Genomic DNA, 22,180 nt, shown 5'->3' on the forward strand with positions numbered 1-22,180 from the left:
ATCTTCTCTGTCTTTGCCTCCATTCGTTTTCTGAGGTCCTGGATCATCTTCACTATCATTATTCTGAATTCTTTTTCTGGAAGGTTGCCTATATCCACTTCATTTAGTTGTTTTTCTGGGGTTTTATCTTTTTCCTTCATCTGGTACATAGCCCTCTGCCTTTTCATCTTGTCTTTCTTTCTGTGAATGTGGTATTTGTTCCACAGGCTGCACGACTCTAGTTCTTCTTGCTTCTGCTGTCTGCCCTCTGGTGGTTGAGGCTATTTCCCCTCTGTATTTTTTGATTAGAGAATTCAATCCATTTACATTTAAAGTAATTGTTAATAGATGTGTAATTGGCATTTTGTTAATTTTTTGCTGGCTGCTTTGTGGTTCCTCTGTTCCTTTTTTTCTGTACTTGCTCTCCTCCATTGTGATATAATGATTTTATGTATTGGTATGCTTAGATTTCACCCTCTTTATGTTTTGTTTATCTACTATAGGTTTTTGTTTTGGGTTAGCACAAGGTTTACATATAACAGCTTATATTTATAACAGTGTATTTTAAGCTGACAAAAACTTAAGTTTGAATGCATACTAACGTTCTATATTTTTACTCTCCCTCATACCCTACCACATTTTAGGTTTTTGATGTCACATTGTACATCTTTTTATCATGTGTGTATCCCTTAACTATTGTAGTTATACATGTATTTGCCCTTACCAGTGAGATTTATCCTTTCGTATGTTTTCTGTTTTAATTAGTGCTCTTTCTTTTCAGCTTAAAGAAGTTCCTTTAACATTGCTTGTAAGGCTGGTTTCTTGGTGATGAAATCCTTTAGCTTTTGCTTGGCTAGAAAACTCTCTCTCCTTTAATTCTGAATGGTAACTTCGCCAGGTAGCATATTCTTGGTTGGAAGTTATTTTTTTTCTTTCAGCACTTTGACTATATATCATGCCATTCCCTTCTGGCCTGCAATGTTTCTGTTGACAAATCTGCTTATAGTATTATGTGGGTTGCCTTGTATATAACAAGTTTTTCTCTTGTGCTTTTAAGATTCTTTTCTTGTGTTTAACTTTTAACATTTTAGTTATAATGTATCTGGGTGTGAGTCTCTTTGGGATCATTGATTGGTTGCTTCTGCACTGGGCCCTGGGGTGGTGGGTCTGAGTACATGAGCCCTTTGACAGCTGTTTCTCAGTTCACTATAGCCCTGTAGTCCTTGTGGACACAACCCTGTTGGTTTTCAAAGCTAGATGTTTAGGCGGCTCATCTTCCAGATAAAGGTCTTAAACAATGTAAGGTCTGATGTGAGAGGTTCAAACCATTCACTCCTCAGGGAGGATATCCAGGTTTTCACATCTCTCCCAATTGTGGGTCACCATGCTGTGGTTGGAATTTATGGCAAGACTGTGTCTCTGCCTCTTACCCACTTTGATATGGATTTTTTTTTTCTTGTTTGCCCACTGCTGAGGAGTCATTCAGCTAGTTTAAGTTTTCCAGAGGAAATTGTTCCATATGTAGCTGTACATTCGGTGTATAGGGAGAGGTGAATTCACGATCTTCATGTGTTACCATTTTGAACCAGAACCCTCTTGTCTTTTTAACATCTTTATTGAAGTATAATTGCTTTACATTGATGCATTAGTTTCTGTTGTATAACAAAGTGAATCAGCTATACATATACATATATCCCCATATGCCCCGCCTCTTGCATCACCCTCCCACCTTCCCTTTCCCACCCACCCCTCTAGGTGATCACAAAGCACTGAGTTGATCTCCCTGTCCTATGTGGCTGCTTCCTACTAGCTATCTATTTTACATTTGATAGTGTATATATGTCAATGCCACCCTCTCACCTCTTCCCAGCTTACACTTCCCCCTGCTCGTGTCCACAAGTCCATTCTCTATGTCTGTGTCTTTATTCCTGTCCTGCCCCTAGATTCTTCAGAACCATGGTTTTTTTTGTTTGTTTTCTTAGATTCCATATGTATGTGTTGGCATACGGTATTTGATTTTCTGACTTACTTCACTCTGTCTGACAGGCTTTAGGTCCATCCACCTCACTATAAATAACTCAATTTCATTTTTTTTTTTATGGCTGAGTAAAAAGAAATTTTTTACTTTCTCCCGTTCTGAGGGTTGTCTTTTCGTCTTGTGTATGGTTTCCTTTGCTATGCAAAAGCTCTTAAGTTTCATTAGGTCCCGTTTATTTTTGTTTTTATTTCCATTTCTCTAGGAGGTGGGGCAAAAAGGACCTTGCTGTGATTTATATCATAGAGTGTTCTGCCTATGTTTTCCTCTAAGAGTTTTATAATGTCCAGTCTTACATTTAGGTCTTTAATCCATTTGGAGTTTTTGTGTATGGTGTTAGGGAGTGTTCTAATTTCATTCTTTTACATGTAGCTATCCAGTTTTCCTAGCACCACTTATTGAAGAGGCTGTCTTTTCTCCATTGTATATCCTTGCCTCCTTTGTCATAGATTAGTTGAACATAGGTGCATGGGTTTATCTCCGGGCTTTTTTTCCTGTTCCATTGATATATATTTCTGTTTTTGTGCCAACCCATACTGTCTTGATTACTGTAGCTTTGTAGTATAGTCTTTAGGCAGGGAGCCTGATTCCTCCAGCTCTGTTTGTCTTTCTCAAGATTACTTTGGCTATTCAGGGTCTTTTGTGTTTCCACACAAATTGTGAAATATTTTGCTCTAGTTCTGTGAAAAATGCCATCAGTAGATTGATAGGGATTGCACTGAATCTGTAGATTGCTTTGGGTAGTACAGTCATTTTCACAATGTTGATTCTTCCAATCCAAGAACCTGGTATATCTCTCCATCCATTTGTATCATCTTTAATTTCTTTCATCAGTGTCTTATAATTTTCTGCATACAGGTCTTTTGTCTACCTAGGTAGGTTTATTTCTAAGTATTTTATTCTTTTTGTTGCAGTGGTAAATGGGAGTGTTTCGTTAATTTCTCTTTCAGATTTTTCATCATTACTGTATAGGAATGCAAGAGATTTCTGTGCATTCATTTTGTATCCTGCCACTTTACTAAATTCATTGATTAGCTCTAATAGTTGTTTTCTGGTAGCATCTTTAGGATTCTCTATGTATGTATCATGTCATCTGAAAATAGTGACAGCTTTACTTCTTCTTTTCCGATTTGGATTCCTTTTATTTCTTTTTCATCTCTTATTGCTGTGGCTAAAACTTCTAAAACTATGTTGAATAATAGAGATGAGAGTGGGCAACCTTGTCTTGTTCCTGATCTTAGTGGAAGTGGTTTCAGCTTTTCACCACTGAGAACTATGTTGGCTGCACGTTTGTCATATATGGCCTTTATTATGTTGAGGTAAGTTCCCTCTATGCCTACTTTGTGGAGAGTTTTTTTATCATAAATGGGTGATGAATTTTGTCAAAAGCTTATTCTTCATCTATTGAGATGATCATATGGTTTTGCTCCTTCAATTTGTTAATATGGTTTATCACAATGATTGATTTGCGTATATTGAAGAATATTTGCATTCCTCAGATAAACCCCACTTGATCATGGAGTATGATCCTTAGGTGCTGTTTGCTAGTAATTGTTTTGAGGATTTTTACATCTATGTTCATCAGTGATATTGGCCTGTAGTTTTCTTTCTTTGTGACATCTTTGTCTGGTTTTGGTATCAGGGTGATGGTGGCCTCGTAGAATGAGTTTGGGAGTGTTCCTCCCTCTGCTATATTTTGGAAGAGTTTGACAAGTATGGGTGTTAGCTCGTCTTTAAATGTTTGATAGAATACGCCTGTGAAGCCATCTGGTCCTGGGCTTTTGTTTGTTGGAAGATTTTTAATCACAGTCTCAATTTCAATGCTTGTGATTGGTTTGTTTATATTTTCTATTTCTTCCTGGTTCAGTCTGGGCAGGCTGTGCTTTTCTAAGCATTTGTTCATTTCTTCCAGGTTGTCCATTTTATTGGCATATAGTTGCTTTTAGTAATCTCTCATGATCCTTTGTATTTCTGCAGTGTCAGTTGTTACTTCTCCTTTTTCACTTCTATTGATTGGAGTCTTCTCCCTTTTTTTCTTGATGAGTTATCGTCTCAAAGAACCAGCTTTTGGTTTTATTGATCTTTGCTATTGTTTCCTTCATTTCTTTTTCATTTATTTCTGCTCTGATCTTTATGATTTCTTTCCTTCTGCTAATTTGGGGTTTTTTTGTTCTTCTTTCTCTAATTGCTTTAGGTGTAAGGTTAGGTTGTTTATGTGAGATGTCTCTTGTTTCTTGAGGTAGGATTGTATTGTTATAAACTTCTCTCTTAGAACTGCTTCTGCTGCATCCCGTAGGTTTTGGAACATAGTGTTTTCATTGTCATTTATTTCTAGGTATTTTTTAAATTTTCTCTTTGATTTCTTCAGTGATCTCTTGGTTATTCAGTAGGGTATTGTTTAACTTCCATGTGTTTGTATTTTTTACAGTTTTTTTTTTCCTGTAATTGATATCTAGTCTCATAGCATTGTGGTTGGAAAAGATACTTGATACAATTTCAATTTTATTAAAATTACCAAGGCTTGATTTGTGACCCAAGATATGATCTATCCTGGAGAATGTTCCATAAGCACTTGAGAAGAAAGTGTATTCTGTTGTTCTTGGATGGAATGTCCTATAAATATCAATTAAGTCCATCTTGTTTAATGTGTCATTTAAAGCTTGTGTTTCCTTATTTATTTTCAGTTTGGTTGATCTGTCCATTGGTGAAAGTGGGGTGTTTAAGTCCCCTACTATGATTGTGTTACTGTTGATTTCCCCTTTTATGGCTTTTAGCATTTGCCTTATGTATTGAGGTGCTCCTATGTTGGGTGCGTAAATATTTACGATTGTTATATCTTCTTCTTGGATTGATCCCTTGATCATTATGTAGTGTCCTGCTTTGTCCCTTGTTATAGTCTTTAGTTTAAAGTCTATTTTGTCTGATATGAGAATTCCTGCTCCAGCTTTCTGTTGAGTTCCTTTTGCATGGAATATCTTTTTCCATACCCTCACTTTGTATGTATGTGTCCCTAGGTCTGAGGTGGGGCTCTTATAGACAGCATATATTCAGGTCTTGTTTTTGTATCCATTCAGCCAGTCTATGTCTTTTGGTAGGAGCATTTAATTCATTTACATTTAAGGTAATTATTGATATGTATGTTCCTATCCCATTTTAATTGTTTTGGGTTTGTTTTTGTAGGTCTTTTCCTTCTCTTGTGTTTCCTGCCTAGAGAAGTTCCTTTAGCATTTGTTGTAAAGCTGGTTTGGTGAGCCTGAATTCTCTTAACTTTTGCTTGTCTGTAAAGGTTTTAATTTTTCTGTCGAATCTGAATGAGATCCGTGCTGTGTAGAGGAATCTTGGTTGTTGGCTTTTCCCTTTCATCACTTTAAATATGTCTTGCCACTCCCTTCTGGCTTGCAGAGTTTCTCCTGAAAGCTCAGCTGTTAATCTTATGGGGATTCCCTTGTATGTTATTTGTTGCTTTTCCCTTGCTGCTTTCTTTGTATTTAATTTTTGATAGTTTGATTAATATGTGTCTTGGTGTGTTTCTCCTTGGATTTATCCTGTATGGGACTCTCTGTGCTTCCTGGACTTAACTATTTACTTTCCCATGTTAGTGAAGTTTTCAACTATAATCTCTTAAAATATTTTCTCAGTCCCTTTCTCTTTTTCTTCTGGGACCCCTATTATTTGAATGTTGGTGCATTTAATGCTGTCCCTGAGGTCTCTGAGACTGTCCTCAATTCTTTTCATTCTTTTTTCCTTATTCTTCTCTGCAGTAGTTATTTCCACTATTTTATCTTCCAGGTCACTTATCCGTTCTTCTGCCTCAGTTATTCTGCTAATGATCCCTTCTAGAGAATTTTTAATTTTATTTATTGTGTTGTTCATCATTGTTTGCTCTTTAGTTCTTCCAGGTCCTTGGTTCAACGTTTCTTTTATTTTCTCCATTCTATTTCCACTATTTTGGATCATCTTTACTATCATTACTCTGAATTCTTTTTTAGGTAGACTGCCTATTTCCTCTTCATTTGTTTGGTCTGGTGGGTTTTTACTTTGTTCCTTCATTTGCTGTGTATTTCTGTGTCTTATCATTTTGCTTAACTTACTGTGTTTGGGGTCTCCTTATCACAGGCTGCAGGTTCATAGTTCCTGTTGTTTTTTTTTTTCTGCCTCCAGTGGGTAAGGTTGGTTCAGTTGCTTGTGTAGGGTTCCTGGTGCAGGGGACTGGTGCCTGTGTTCTGGTGGGTGGGGCTGGATCTTGTCTTTGTGGTGGGCAGGGTTGCGTCTGGTGTTGTGTTTTGGCGTGTCTGTGACCTTAATATGATTTTAGGCAGCCTCTGTGCATATGGGTGGGGTTGTGTTCCTGTCTTGCTAGTTGTTTGGCATGGGGTGTCCCTCACTGGAACTTGCTGGTCTTAGCGTTGAGATGGAGATCTCTGGGAGATCTCTTGCCGACTGATATTATGTGTTGCCGGGAAGTCTCTGGTGGTCCACTGTCATGAACTTGGCTCTCCCATCTCCGAGGCTCAGGCCTGACACCTGGCCGGAGCGCCAAGACCCTGTCAGCCACACGGCTCAGAAGAAAAGGGACCAAAAAAAGAAATAAAATATTTATTAAAATAAAAAGTTTGAAAAATCATTAAAATTTAAAAGTTTAAAGAAAAAGAGAGCAACCCAACCAATAAACTATGATTAACTTATAAATCAGAAATTAGTCAGTCACATACAGCAAACCCCAAGTCTACAGTTGCTCCCATAGTCCACCACCTCAATTTTGGGGTGATTCATTGCCTATTCAGGTATTCCACAGATTCAGAGTACATCAAGTTGATTGTGGAGATTTAATCCGCTGCTCCTGAGGCTGCACAGCAAAATTTCTCTTTCTCTTGTTTGTTCTCACTGCTCCTAGGGTTCAACTTTGGGTTTGGCCCCACCTCTGCATGTAGGTTGCCCTCTGTTGTCTGTTCTTTGCCCAGAAAAGACTGGGTTAAAGGAGCAGCTGACTAGGGGGCTCTGGCTCACTCAGGCCTGGGGGAGGGAGGGGTATGGAATGCAGGGCAAGCCTGTGGCGGTAGAGGCCTGCGTGACATTTACAACAGCCTGAGGCACACCATGTGTTCTCCTGGAGAAGTTTTCCCTGGATCCCGGGACCCTGGCAGTGGCGGGCTGCAGAGGCTCCTGGGAGGTGTGGATAGTGACCTGTGCTTGCACACAGGATTCTTGGTGGCTGCAGCAGCAGCCTTAGAGTTTCATGCCTATCTCTGGTATCTGTGCTGACAGCCGTGGCTCACAACCATCTCTGAAGCTCGTTTAAGAAGTGCTCTGAATCTCCTCTGCTCACACACACCGAAACAACGGTCTCTTGCCTCTTAGGCAGGTCCAGAGTTTTCCTGGACTCCCTCCTGGCTAGCTGTGGCGCACTAGCCCCCTTCAGGCTGTGTTCACGCAGCCAACCCCAGTCCTCTCCATGGGGTCTGACCTCAGAAGCTCGTGCCTCAACTCCCAGCCCCTGCCCACCCTGGCGGGTGTGCAGACAAGCCTCTCGGGCTGGTGAGTGCTGGTCGCACTGATCCTCTGTGTGGGAATCTCTCTGCTTTGCCCTCTGCTCCCGTTGCTGCCCTCTCTGCCGTGGCTCTGAAGCTTCCCCCCACTCTGCCCACTCCCCTTCTCTGCCAGTGAAGCAGCTTCCTAATGTGTGGAAACCTTTCCTCCTTCACAGCTCCCTCCCACTGGTGCAGGTTCTGTCCCTATTCTTTTATCTCTGTTTTTCCTTTTGCCCTACCCAGGTAGGTGGAGAGTTTCCTGCCTTTTAGGAAGTCTGAGGTCTTTTACCAGTGTTCAGTAGGTGTTCTATAGGAGTTGTTCCACATGTAGATGTATTTCTGATGTATCTGTGGGGAGGAAGGTGATCTCCATGGCTTACTCCTCTGCCATCTTGAAGATTCTCCCGTCTTGTCTTCTTGATGATAGAAATTCTGACAGGTGTGAGGTGATGTTTCATTGTGGTTTTGATTTGCATTTTCCTGATGATCAGTGACATTGAGCATCTTTTCATGTACCTGTTAGACATTTTTGCAAAGAAGACATCCAAATGGCCATTTAGGTCTTCTGCCCATTTTTTAATTGGGTTGCTTGTTTGTTTTTTTTATATTGAGTTGCATGAGCTGTTTATATATTTTGGATATTAACTGCTTATCTGATATATGGTTTGTAAAAATTTTCTCCCATTCTTTATGATGCCTTTTCATTCTGTTTGTTGTTTCGTTTGCTGTGTGGAAGCTTTTAAGCTTGATGTAGTCCCATTTGTTGATTTTTGCTTTTGTTGTTTGTTCTTTTGGTGTCATATCCAAAAAGTCGTTGCCAAAACCAATGGCAAGGAGATTCTTCAAGGAGTGTTATGGTATCACTGACTGTTAGGTTTGAGTCTTTGATCCACTTTGAGCTAATTTTTGTGATTGGTGCAAGATAGGGGTCCAATTTCATTGTTCTACCTATGTTTATCTAGTTGTAGCAGTGTTATAGGACACTCATCTTGACGTTGCATTTACATAGCCAGCACATTGTTGTTGTTGTTGTTTTGCGGTACGCGGGCCTCTCACTGTTGTGGCCTCTCCCATTGCGGAGCACAGGCTGTGGACGCACGGGCTAAGCGGCCGTGGCTCACTGGCCCAGCCGCTCCGCGGCATGTGGGATCTTCCCGGACCGGGGCACGAACCCGTGTGCCCTGCATCGGCAGGCAGACTCTCAACCACTGCGCCGCCAGGGAAGCCCCAGCACATTGTTTTGGTTTAAAAAGTATTCTTATTTAAGAGTAACCATATATGTAAGTGGCCAGTGGAGATTATGGAAGAGTGAATCCTACTCCTTGACTCTGCCACTACTTAGCTTTCTCATGTCTAACAGAGGAAGAGAATCCTAAGGCTGGTTTAATTTTCCTTATTTCCTTTACTTTCCAATTTCATGTGTAATCCATAGTTCCCCCTCCTATTTATAACCCTCCTAATCAGGTATGATTTGAAATTCAGAAAAACACTTGAACCAAAATCCTTATGGCTGAGGAAGAGGTAAACAGAAGTTTATGAGCACTAGAATTTCACACATGGTAAACTAATTCTGTAGAGATCATTATATCCTCACATAATCTTTTTTTCAGTTTGTAAAGTAAGTAACAGAAAATGTTAAGCAACTTGCCTAGGATCATACAGTGGTTGAGCTCAAATTTGTTTCTAAACTCCATTTTTTTTTTGGCTACACAATGTGGATGCCACACAGTAGGCACATTGTGGGAGAAACGAGGCCAAATTGGACACAGTTCTTTGAGACAAAAGAGCAGTCAGAAGAAAAAAAAGAAGTGATTGAAATCAGGGGTTATTTTTCATTGTCTTTTTATAATGTCTTTTTTGTGTGCCTTGCATGAAGGGGAAGGCCAAGAAAGCCCTTTTGTCTGTTCATTAGCTTATTAGCATCAACAGAAAGTTTTTTAACTGTGACTAGCCAGTCTGTCTCCTACTTCTCTATTTTCTATGTTAAAAGCAGCATGATACTGGAAATAAGGGAAGAAGGAGATGCTGAATAGGAGATATTTTCTTATAGAAGTGATTGATAGTGTTTAGTTTCTTTTATACTGATAATAATATCAATTCCTCTATCATCCCACAACAGAGACAGATTTATACACACATTCATAGAGACTCCACTGTGTCTTATATGATACAATGACCTTTCCCAAACCAGAGTACTTCAGTAAATGCTTATTGGTTAGACTGACTGAGGCCAGGTTGTGATCAAGCACATATTTTGAGTTATATGGATTCTCCAGACCCTGTTTCAAGTTACTACCTCATCATTTTCAAATAGATTAACACATCATCAAACATGTTTCAAAATCATGCTCAAGGATCTGATTAGCCGAAGATAGGTTGTCTGCAATTTTATTCCCCCCCTGAAAATTTTCAAAGTACACCACTAATTTGGATCATTGAATAACATAACTCTGAAAATTCAACCAATCAATCAGTTGCTCTCCTAAGTCACTATTTTGTCTGATCACTGTGTTTAGTAATATATATTTAGCATTTCTGTAGAGGAGTGGGACATGCCTATTTGTCAAAGCCACCGTATGAAAATGGTTATATACAATGCCAAATTTTCTCAGTGATCTCCTGTTTTTCTAGTTTTCTCTGGGCTAATATATCAAATATTTACAAAAAAGAAATCTTACTTTTGTCTAATTTCATTAAATTTTGAGCTTTATACATAGTGAAACTCCCTAAAGCGTTGGAACAACTTATGTACTCAGCTAAATATGAGATAACATGGTAGTAGCTCTCAAGAAAGAAATACGAGTGATAGATTTACAAAAGGTGAAAAATTACTCTATGCATTTGATTTTAAAGTAGGTGATAGGAAAGGATAGCTTCCTACTCCCAGGTTAATATGCAACCCTACAATTGAGATAAAATAATGTTTTGCCTTGCAGATATGCCTACCCTGTTCTACATTGTTCTATAAATAGGCAGTGATGGCAGAGCAGTCTGCTCAGGCAAAATAGACACTGCCCTGGCCAGAAACACTGTCTGTATTAACATACCTGCCTGACAGCTCCAAATCAGATCAATGATTTTAAAGCCAAATAAAGGCTTTCGTTACATATCTCAAGGTAGATGCAATCCTGGGTATTTTAAGAACTATTTTTCATCAGAATGAGAATGAACAGTTTTTTACTTGCTGAATTTAATTCTATATTAAAATATACAGTATTCTCTCCTATTATGAGTAATCAGGTCATGCAGATGTGCAGGTTCCATCCTTACATTTAAACGTGTTTCATTGGAGACAAGCAACAATATTTTTTTTTCACATATATCTGCCTGGAAGCAAACATTTAATCTTTGGCAGTTAAGGGCCTCAGGATTTAGTTATTATATCACTAGGTACAAATACTTTTTACTAACTTATCCCAAATATAAAGGAAAAATTGAGATCATATCAGTTTGACTTATATAATAATCTAGAACTTCTATATTGCATCCGCTTAATTAGCTGGTCTCCCCCGCCGCACACAAACACACACAGAGTCAGTCTCTAAATAGATATTGACTCAGAAAGTAACTCAAACCTAAATGGACCTTTCTCCACTCCAAATTTAATCAGATGCTCTTTAGTTTCTGCAACTTTCTGTAGCATCCAAAGCAATATATGATAACTAAGTCTTTTTAAGCATTTACATATGTGCTAAGCATTTTATACTCATTATCTTATTTAATGTAAACAACGTTACCAAGAGTTTAACTAATAGGCATTACAAACTCCACCCATATTCTTCCTGTGAACAGCAAATAAATAGATTGTTCTCAGGCTATTTGTTCCTAAATTCCTTCAGCTTGTGTTTGTTTCAGTTATAGTTTGAGTTTGACGCACTGAAACTAGACAAGGAGGTCCCAGTTCTTACCTAATGGATGTGGAAAAGGTGTCACATCGATTGTTTTATGTCGTTGGGCAAATGGAATAATGTCTGGAAGAAAAAAAAAATACAGTAAGCCTCTATCACGTCTGCATAGTGTAAACATCATATTATTTTCCTTCCAAATAAATACTAAAGTTAATTAGGCAATTAGGAGTTTAAATGGAGAAAAAGTATGAGAAAAAGTAATGCAACAGATAAATATGGGATAATCATGAGAAAATGTAATTTTAAATATTGTCTGAGGAAGCCAGGCCCATAAAGGATATTAAGAACAGCTTGAGTAGAGCTGGATGTCTAAGAATGGACACGATCACTGAAATGTGGAAGAAATGGGAAGAAAAAACAGAATTTAAGATGAACTTCCCAATGTCATGTCCGATTAGTGCTGCTGACTCATCTAGTTGGGCCCTGAAGAATTTTCAAAATGGTAATGGCACTTTCCCAGGGAGAGTATACGATGTAGTGGAAAGATGGGCTTTTGTGTCAGACAGACTGGAACATGAACCTTCACTCAACTACTCCTAGTAGTGTGACTTTGAGTAAGTTACTTAAATTTTCTCATCCTGTTTCCTCATCTGTTGAATAGTTGCTAATGCCTCCTTAGGATTGTGTGAGGACTATTGGAAATAGCCTATGCCCAACCTTTAGCACTATACCTGGCACACAGTAATGCCCGCTCACAAATACCAGCTGTCCCTTCTGAGTTCATAAAGCGGTTGTCCATTGTGACACACTTACTTTCTAGAGATGAAAGATTATGAGACAGAAATACTTTACAGAAGCACTGAAATAAACAGGAAACCTGGATTCTGGTACTGGCTTTCCTATTAGCTTATCGTTCAGCCTTGGGCAAGTAGTTCACGCTTGCAAGTAGTTCACTCTCAAAGGTTCCTTATGTTCTCATATAGAGAATAGGATCACATTATTTCTAATGGGCTTCCCGAATCTTACATTCTGTGATTCCTCCCCAAAAAGGGAATTCTAATAGATAAACTATTGATTAGACATAATTCATTTGTAATAGCAAAGAATAAGCTCTAAATGAACCATGTAACAAAATACTTTAACTGGATTATAAAAGAGTAATTTTTAAGAGGTAAAACTATTGCACAACCCATAAATACTCTCTAAAAGTTAAAACTGCATTTCATACAAATTCTTAATTTCCTTCAAAAGTATAGCCCTCTCAGCCTAGTTAGAAAGAAACATTCATTATTGTGACTGTCCTTGTATAAATTCATTTTGGGTTCACTTTTCATTGCAGGATCTCTGCATAATTTTCAGATATCAGGAAGGCATAAACATGATTACAGCTTTCTCATTTTACAGGTGAATAACTAAACTATGATGCAGAGAAGTTAAATAAATTACCCAGTGCCCACCCATGAGGGACAAAGCTGGAATAGAGCCTAGTTATTCTGATGCCAAAAATACCATTTTCCCTGCTGCATCCCCCACCATCATTACTCACTCCCAGATTCCCGAAGGACTCATTTGCTTTTGATAAGCTCAGACATGTCATTTTCTCTCTCTAAAAAGTGCTGCTTCAATTTTTTGAAGGGAGAGGATATCTGTAGTTGAAATTTGGCCCAAATAACACCATCTCAAGTGAGAAGATCACTTACCCTCACCCACCATGTGCACTACTTTACTTTCTAGTCCATAGTTTGGCACTTTGTGTAGAAAATTGATCTTTTACAGCCACTTAGTAGTATTTCTCAAAGTCCTACAAGCAGTACTGTGCTAAATGGCATCGAGCTCATCTGGATATGTTGAGTTTCCAGATCATAAACTCCTAAAGGGCAGAGTCTACAATTATTTGGCTAACTTTATATCACTTGCAACTGTGGATGCTGAATAAATACTATTTCATGGTAATGATGAGGATGACAGGTTAATGCTCCTCAAAGTGTCAACCAACCAGTCGATTCAGTGAAAGTCAAACTGGTCATTTGATGTCATAAAAGAATCCAGTTACTTGACTGAATTATTCAAATTGTAGCTGGTTGCTTTTATGCTTGTATAGATATAACGTTAAAGTTGCTTCCATATTGAGAAGAGAATGGTGTAACATATTCATCAGTAGTCACTTTTATCTCATCAAATTAATAAAATATAATAATATAGTGGCCTGGAATCTCAGGAATTTCCTTTAGGTAGCCTTTCCAAGCCATGAATTTATGTCACAATATTCTTGGCAGATAAATGCCCTGGCTAAACTTTATTAATATTGACCTAGTGCAATTAAAATTGAGTACCCTAAGAAGCAGGCTTCCGTTTACCATATTTTGGTTTATATAATTTTCACCTCCATATCTACATTTGGAAAATAAAGTGGGAAAAGAAATCCACTGAAGACAATGAGCAATGGATAGGACCAGCAACGGAATACTGAGGATCATCAATTTGAAAAAAAAACAAACGAATAAAGCTGGAAGACTTACTACCTCACTTCATGACTTATTCTAGATCTTACATGTTCTCACTACAAAAAAGAAATGATAATTATGTGATGTGACAGAGGTATTAGCTAATGCTAAATGTTCATGGCAGCTCTACTTGTAATAATCTCAAACTGGAAACAACCCAAATGTAGTAATCATTTTGCAACATATAAGTGTATCAAATCAACACATTGTATACCTTAATGTTATACAATGTTATCTGTCAAATTGTATGTTAATAAAGCTGAAAAAAGATACAATAATCAGGGCAGTGTAGTGTATATGGATGTACAGACACATGGATCAATGGAATAGGAAAGATTCCATATAGAGAGTCACTCATATATAGTCAATTAATTTTTGAACAAATTTGCCAAGGTAATTCCTGGTGAAAAGATGATCTTTTGAGAAAATAGTGCTGGAAATATTAGACAAAAGAAAAATTTAACTTCAACCTCAATCACACCATATATAAAAATTAATAGAAAATGTATCACAACCCAAATAGAGAAATGAACATCATACAAATTTTAGAAGAAAACAGGAGATAATCTTAACAACCTTGGATTTAACAAGGATATCTTAAATATAACAAAAACAAATAAAAAAATACTCAGTAAATAACAGTTCATCAAAAGTATATCTTAAAAAGACAATGATACAAGTGTGAAAAGATGAGCCATAGACTTGGAGAAAATATTTGTAAAGCAAATACCTGACCAAGAACTTCTAAAATATCTAAAAACACTTTTATAACTTGTTAGAATAGAAACCACTGAATTAAAAATGGGCAAAATATTTGAAAATGTAACAAAAGAAACTCAGCAAATAAGCACATTAAATTATGCTCAAGATCATTAGCCATTAATAACATGTCTATTAAAACCATAATAAGATACTGCTACATACCCACTAGAAAGGCTAAAATTAAAAAGACTGAAAATACCATGCATTGGTAAGGATGCAGAAATCAGATACACTGCTTGTGGGAATGCAAAATTACACAACCACTTTGAAAACAGTAAGCAATTTATTATAATGTTAAAAATAAACCTGCCATACAAATCAGCCTTTGCATTCCTAGGTATTTACCCAACAGAAATTAAAGCATATGTTCCCTACTAAGATTTATACATAAATGTTCATAGCAGCTCTATTTGTAATAATCTCAAACTGGAAACAACCCAAATGTCTTACTGATATAAGTGAATGAATGAACAAATTTCAGTGTATCCATATAATGGAACGCTACTCAGCAATAACAATAAATTATTAATACAGGCAACAATATAGATGAATCTTAAAATAATTAGGCTGAGTGAAAAAAGCCAGAAAACAGAGTGTAGGATTCCATATATATATATATATAAACCTTGATAAAATGCAAACTAGTCTATAGTGACAGGAAGCAGATCAGTGGTTGCTTGGGGAATGGTGGTTGCATTGGCTCAGAAAGAGAGATTATAAATGGACACCAGGAAACTTTTGGGGGTAAAGGATATGTTCATTATCTTGATTGTGGTGATGGTATACATATACAAAACAAATTTTACACTTTAAAAATTGGGAGGATATATACATGTGTATGTATATATTTTTTTTAGTCATCTGAATATATGTGGTAATTGAAATCTTGGGAAGGATTATAGAATTAGAAGACAGTAGGGTCTAGGAACAATCTTGATTACAACATATAACAGCTGGGTCGAGGAAGATGCATTTGCAAAGGAGAAGAGAAGGAATGGGCAGAGAAGTAAAATAAGTATTGTAGAACCCAAGGGAAAAGAGTTTTCAGGAAGGATTGAGTCGTTTGTCAACAGTAAACGTTGCTGCTAAGAGGTCAAATAAAATGAGAATAGTAAAATCTATTTAACTTAGAGACACTGGTAACCTTAGCCAGATCTGTTTTTATGGAGGAATGTGGCAGAAAACTATATTGTAGTGGGTTGATGGGAAATAAAGAAATGGGGAGAGTGAATAAAAGTAAATTTTAAAGATTTTTGGCTGATAAAAATAGAAAACAGAGATATAGGTGGAAGTGGCCAGAGGGAGAAGAGGAGTTATGGAAGGCTATTTTAAAAATTGAGGGCACGGGAATTCCCTGGTAGTACAGTGGTTAGGACTCGGTGTTTTCACTGCCGGGGCCTAGGTTCAATCCCTGGTCGGAGAGCTAAGATCCCCCAAGCCATGTAGTGCAGAAAAAAAAAAAGCGGGGGGGGGGGGGGGCACAAATACTACAACATTTATAACAGTGTTGTGCTTGAGATGGCTCTTGAGAGTCAACTGTTACATTTTCAAAAATTTTGCAAGCCATTAAAAAATAAGTTATATAAACTTAGAATTAGGCAAATTATATTAAAACCAAAGAAATAAAAACTCAAAACTCATCAGTTAATTATATTATACTATTATTTATACATGAGGTTATTTATATTGATTGTGTCTGTGTGGTGGGAATATTATCTGTAATGTTTACAGCTACATATCTCAACTCTATGTTCAGTGACATCATGTGGGTCATTTGAACTTGGCCATGGAGTTCTGGAATATTTACACCACAGAAATTGGTAAATACTACAAATAATGGCTTGATTTATTTTTGTTGTTATTTTTATTGTCTAGCAAAAACATGATAGAGAAAATCTTAATGCTGATTAAACTTTAAAATTAGGTCTGTGACCATTACGCTCTAAATAGCACAAAAAATTGAGGAATTACTATTCCAGTATTCAAAAACTATTGGGTGATTCAGCAGAAAAGTCACTCACATCACTGATGAACGTGCTATGTTCTGACACTTTCCATTTTTTCACTTTCATCTTATTCACTAATAGAAACAAAAATATCAGTCAACACTCAATGCCAGAACTACACTCGTTTGTTAATTACATCCACAGGTTGGCTATGAATACACAAGCTCACCAAAAACAAAGACAGCATTCAGTGAGAATCAATTGATTATATGGAATTTATGATACAGTATAGTATATTTTATTTGTAAATTGTATGCTATACATACTGTTAGTGAAATTTACAACCATGCACATATATGCATGTATGCATTTTTCTAGATAGCCAGTTATTAAACATTTATTAACACATTTATATGTCAATAAGCCATAATAAAACAGATCAGCAAAATCTTAAAAATCCATCTATATCTGTTGAATTACTATTCCTTGAGAATGTTAAATGACTTTAAAGCATGGACAAGACAATATGGGCTTGGGGCAAGATTATAGATATAAAATATATATTTGAGAGGTATCCAATATAGTAAGGGACATGGCTGGGGTAAAGTTCAGAAGACACTGAATTTACCAACTTGGATCAATAACCTAGACTCATACCAGACCATGATTAAAACTCAAGCAGTTCATTTGTCATTCGATTAAGGCTCTATAATAAAAGTAATAAATACTTAATGTGGACCAGACACTGTGCTAAATATTTTAAGAATCCTTATGCAATAGGTATTATTATTACTACAGCCATTATATGAGCAGAGGAAAGTGAGGCTGACGGAGATTTATTAACTTGCACAAATTTATAGAGCTACTTAGTAGAAGAGCTAGCATTTGAACAAAGTTCTGCCTGACACCAGTTATAAAGTTGCTGGTGCACCTAACCACTGTATACCACTGCCTCTTTCTAATCTTTTTTCCAGCTTTATTAAGGTATAATTAACGAATAAAAGTTGAATATATTTAAAGTGTACAAGTAGATGTTTTCATATAGATATTCTCTGTGAGATAATCACACAATCCAGCTAATTATCACTTCACACTCTCCATTTTCTTTCTCTTTTCTTACTTTGCAGTGAGGACACAGGATCTACTCTCTTAGTAAATTTCAAGTATAAAATACAGTATTGTTGACTATAGTCACATTGCTGTATACTAGATCTCTAGAACTTATCTTCTATAACTGAAACTTTGTACTCCTTGACCAATATCTCCCCACTTCTCCCTTCACCCAACCCCAGGCGACCAACATTCTATTGTTTCTATGAGTTTGACTATTTTAGATTCCAAATTTAAATGAAATCATATATTGCGTGTGTATGTGTGTATATATATACATACATATCTCACATATATCTCATTTTCTTCATCCATCAATGGACACTTAGGATGTCTCCATATCCTGGCTATTGTGAATAATGCTGCAAGGAACATGGGAGTGGAGTGCAGAGATATCTCTTTGACATACTGATTTCATTTCCTGTGGATATATACCCAGAAGTAGAGTTGCTGGATCATTACCACAGTTCTATTTATAATTTTTTGAGGAATCTCCATTCTGTTTTCCCTAATGGCAATACCAATCTACATCCCCACCAACAAAATGTACAAAGGTACTCTTTTCTCCATATCTTTGCCAACGCTTATCTTTTGACTTTTGATAAAAGGTATTCTAACAGGTGTGACATGATATCACATTGTGGTTTTGATTTGCATTTCCCTGATAACTAGTGATGCTGAGCACCTTTTCATATACCTGTTGGCCATTTGTAAGTCTTCTTTGGAGAACTGTATATTCAGCTCATTTGCTTGTTTTTTAAATTGGGTTATTTGGGTTTTTGCTACTGAGTTGTATAAGTTCCTTATATATTTTGGATATTAATCCCTTATCTGATATATCATTTATAAACATTTTCTCCCGTTCTGTAGGTTGCCTTTTCACTCTGTTGATTTTGTTTCCTTTGCTGAGCAAAAGCTTTTAGTTAGGTGCAATGCCACTTTTCTTTGCTGCTTTCATAGTTCTTTTTCCTTGAATTTTGACAATTTTATTATAGTGTGTCTAGGTGTAGTCTTCTTTGGATTGACCCTCTTTGTAGTCCTTAGAGCTTCATGATACTTGATGTCCATTTCCCTTCCAAGTTTTGGAAAGTTTTAATTCATTATTTCTTTAAGCTTTGTCTTTTTCTCTCTCTTCTCTTGCTGGGACTTCCATAATTCATATGTTTTTTCATTTTGATAGTGTCCCGTAAGTCCTATAGGATTTTTTTTTACACTTTTCATTCTTTTTCCTTTTTGTTCATGTGACTGTATAATTTTAAATGACTTGTCTTCAAAGCTTAGTAACTTAGGATTTACTTTTGTAAAAGCACGTTGACAAGTATTAAAATGTTATACTTGCATTTTGACAATTATAGTATAAATATAAAACACAAAACATCCAGTGTTAAACACTGATCTCCCATGGTTGTCTTGGATTTAGATATTGGTAGTTTATATTTCATAGAAGGGAACTTTCAAAGTTCTGTCAGTGCTTATAGCATGTAATATTATCCCTCATCAAAATCTTCATGAAATCTAAAATGCTGGTATTAAAAGTGGTTATTATTTTTTTCTTGAATATTCTAAAACAGCCAGTTTGGAGTAGCTTTCAGATTTTCAAGGCATGAAGATACACTGAATACTCAAGAATATGTTTTAACACGTTAAGTATAAGTTTGTTTACAGTTACAATAAAAATACCTTCAACTTTCAGCTACTGAAAGAAAATACCCTAAGAAAACATGAAAGGTATTTTGGGCCAAGTTACTTCTTAGTGAAAATAATATAACATCTCGATCAAATTTTAAACCAAATTCTTGAAAGCATTAAGAATTGTTTTTATTGGTTTTTTTGTTTTTACAATTGTCAAACTATTCCAACTCCTAATAAGAAATTTTCAAATTAAAAAATTATCTCTGTTGCTTAGAAAATATGTTTTACCTTTAATCTCAAATTCACTTTAAATGCTGGACATATGATTTAATACCTAAGAAGACTCTAGCTAAATTATTTGGTAATATTTATAGGGTGATACTTTTCTGGGTAGATATGTTTCACACAACGGTTTTTAATTAATGCTGAAAAAAATCACTTCATAATTTTAAATACACTTAATGATAGGCTGATTGATGGATTAACAGTTTATTTAGTAATTTAGATGGCATAGGGTCCAATAAAGGCAACAATCTGATAATTGCTCAACATGCAATTCTGCCCATTAGTAATACTAAGCCAAGAACTTGATATTTCACTCAGTTGGATTACTTAGTTTCATGTATGTGATTTGATCAGCAAAGCAGTAGATACACAATGTCAAGATTTTTCCTTTATTATTATTTTAAGAGCAGCTCAGTGATTTGGGGGGTTGGTTAGTATAATACAGAGAACATAGGGAAAAAGTATAAAATGGCACTTAAAACCAATACCCATACTCATCTCATTATGGTCATAACTAAGAATATTAACTTTTGTGTAATTTGCTTTTCCTTAGAACATAAAGCATTAACTTGAACTTCAAGTATATACACAATACATAAACAACCTTATGCAAAATACTTTTCGTAAGTTATATTACATTTTAAAATATTGGAAACTGAATATCTGTGATTTGTCTTTTGACTGAATATAACAAGAAGAGAACAACATTCAACAAGGGAGGGTTATACTGATAATAAAGCTCTCAAAGTTAAAAATGTCTTCCTTTCCCTTTCTACCTAGCACAGACTATACAATGTCCTGAGAGGACTTATGATGAGAAAAATGTCAATCACAGCTTTAAGCCCTTGGTTTGGAAAGAGCTAATGAGAAAGTGGATTGGAAGGTGAGACTTCATGTTTGCTTTCAAATAAGTGGTCTTAAACTTTTTCTATAAGAAGACAAATTAGTTCATATATATATATATATATATATATATATATATATATATAAACCATTCATTTTTACAGCTTTCAGGTAAAGTCCAACACTTGATTTATATAAAGTCTGTGAGGAGAGGTCAGTAGAGACCATCTAATCTTAAATTGTGAAATCATTCAACTTCTTAGCATAGTCTCTCCCCAGTAAAAAGCACAGCATGCCTGGGTATGCCACTGGCGATCTCTAATAAAAGTTAGTTAGTTCCAAAGACTGGGAGATTTCTGCTAGTCATACATTCTTTTTACCATCTTGTTTATTAGCAAAAATCAGCAATCCAGCTTTCCTTAGGTCCTCATGGGCTAACATTTTATAGAGTTCTCTAATTACAGAAATTCTTGGTCTGTAGTGTCCACAACAATTACAAAATCTCTGTTAGTACAGTAAGTGTTCCAGGAAGAATGAAGAGATTCTTGGCCACCAGTTTTCCACGTGAGGAAGCATGTATTATTAATCACTATCTCTTCTACATTACTTCCTATTGCAGGGGATGTATGTACAATTTCATTCACAGAAAATTGGTAAAGGATGATACTTTTCCTTGCATTATCCACCCCAACAATAACTTTGTGCTCCTGGTGCTTGAAGAGTCTCCATATCCTGGTGAAGAGAATTCCCATTCTTGGGTAGCTGACCCCCTTTCCAGCCACCTGGGTGACCTGGACACCCCCAGCTCAGGCTGAAGCAGGGGAGGAAGATGGGCTGGAGCCTACACCTCTGCTGCTGCTGCTTCTGCACTGACTGCTGGCCAGCTTCCTAGGAACCAGAGGGAGGCAAAAGCCCAGGCCTCCCTGCCACACCCATGGCCTGGACGCTGCCTCTGGGGCACTCTTCTGGCTTGCACACATTGCCTCCATGTTGTCTGCAATGAGCCTCGTGGACCACTGTCCTCCTCTAGCTCAGGTGACTTGCCTTGAAATTCAATAATTCTTTTTCTCTGATTGATCAAGTCTGCTGTTGAAGTTCTCCATTGAGTTTTTAATTCTTTATTTCTATTGTATTCTTCAGCACCACAATTTCTGTTTGGTTCTTTTTTATGATTTCTGTCTCATTGTTGAAATTCTTGTTTTGTTCACGTGTTGTTTTCTTGATATTGTTATCTATGTTTGTTCTCTTGTAGCTCACTAACAACTTGGCAATCTCTATAAAATGTATAATGCATGTATTGTTTGATTCAAAAGGAATTTGTCATACAAAACTGAGTATTTTAAGCAGGCAAAACTAGTTTTCAGTAGCATTGTTTTAGTAGGGAAAAGTTGGTGACAATGTAAGTGTTCATCATACCTCAATTATGCTATACAGCTATTATTATATAGAGAATATCACATAGCTAGTAACGTGGTTTATAATATCTATATATACTGCCCTGAAAAAGTTACTGGAGATATATTGTTAAGCAAATAAAACAATTTACAAAACAAAATGCATGTTATGATGCCAGGTGGCCACATAAACAAGATATATGAGACCCAGTGGGTTAGTTAGATATAGTTGATTGTGGGTGCACAGAACCATCCTGAAAGTATATACATATGCTAAAGTGAGGACTTCGGAAAAAAGAGTGGAATGAAAAATG

General features: G+C 36.5%; 1 pseudogene; it reads right to left on the minus strand.

Moving 5' to 3' along the window:
- Nucleotides 1-20,723: 20,723 nt before the first annotated feature.
- On the minus strand, nucleotides 20,724-21,527 carry LOC101319867 (ADP-ribosylation factor-like protein 5A pseudogene; annotated as a pseudogene).
- Nucleotides 21,528-22,180: the final 653 nt, after the last annotated feature.

The sequence above is a fragment of the Tursiops truncatus genome, chromosome X (genome assembly GCF_011762595.2).
Source record: "Tursiops truncatus isolate mTurTru1 chromosome X, mTurTru1.mat.Y, whole genome shotgun sequence".
Lineage (NCBI taxonomy): Eukaryota > Metazoa > Chordata > Mammalia > Artiodactyla > Delphinidae > Tursiops > Tursiops truncatus.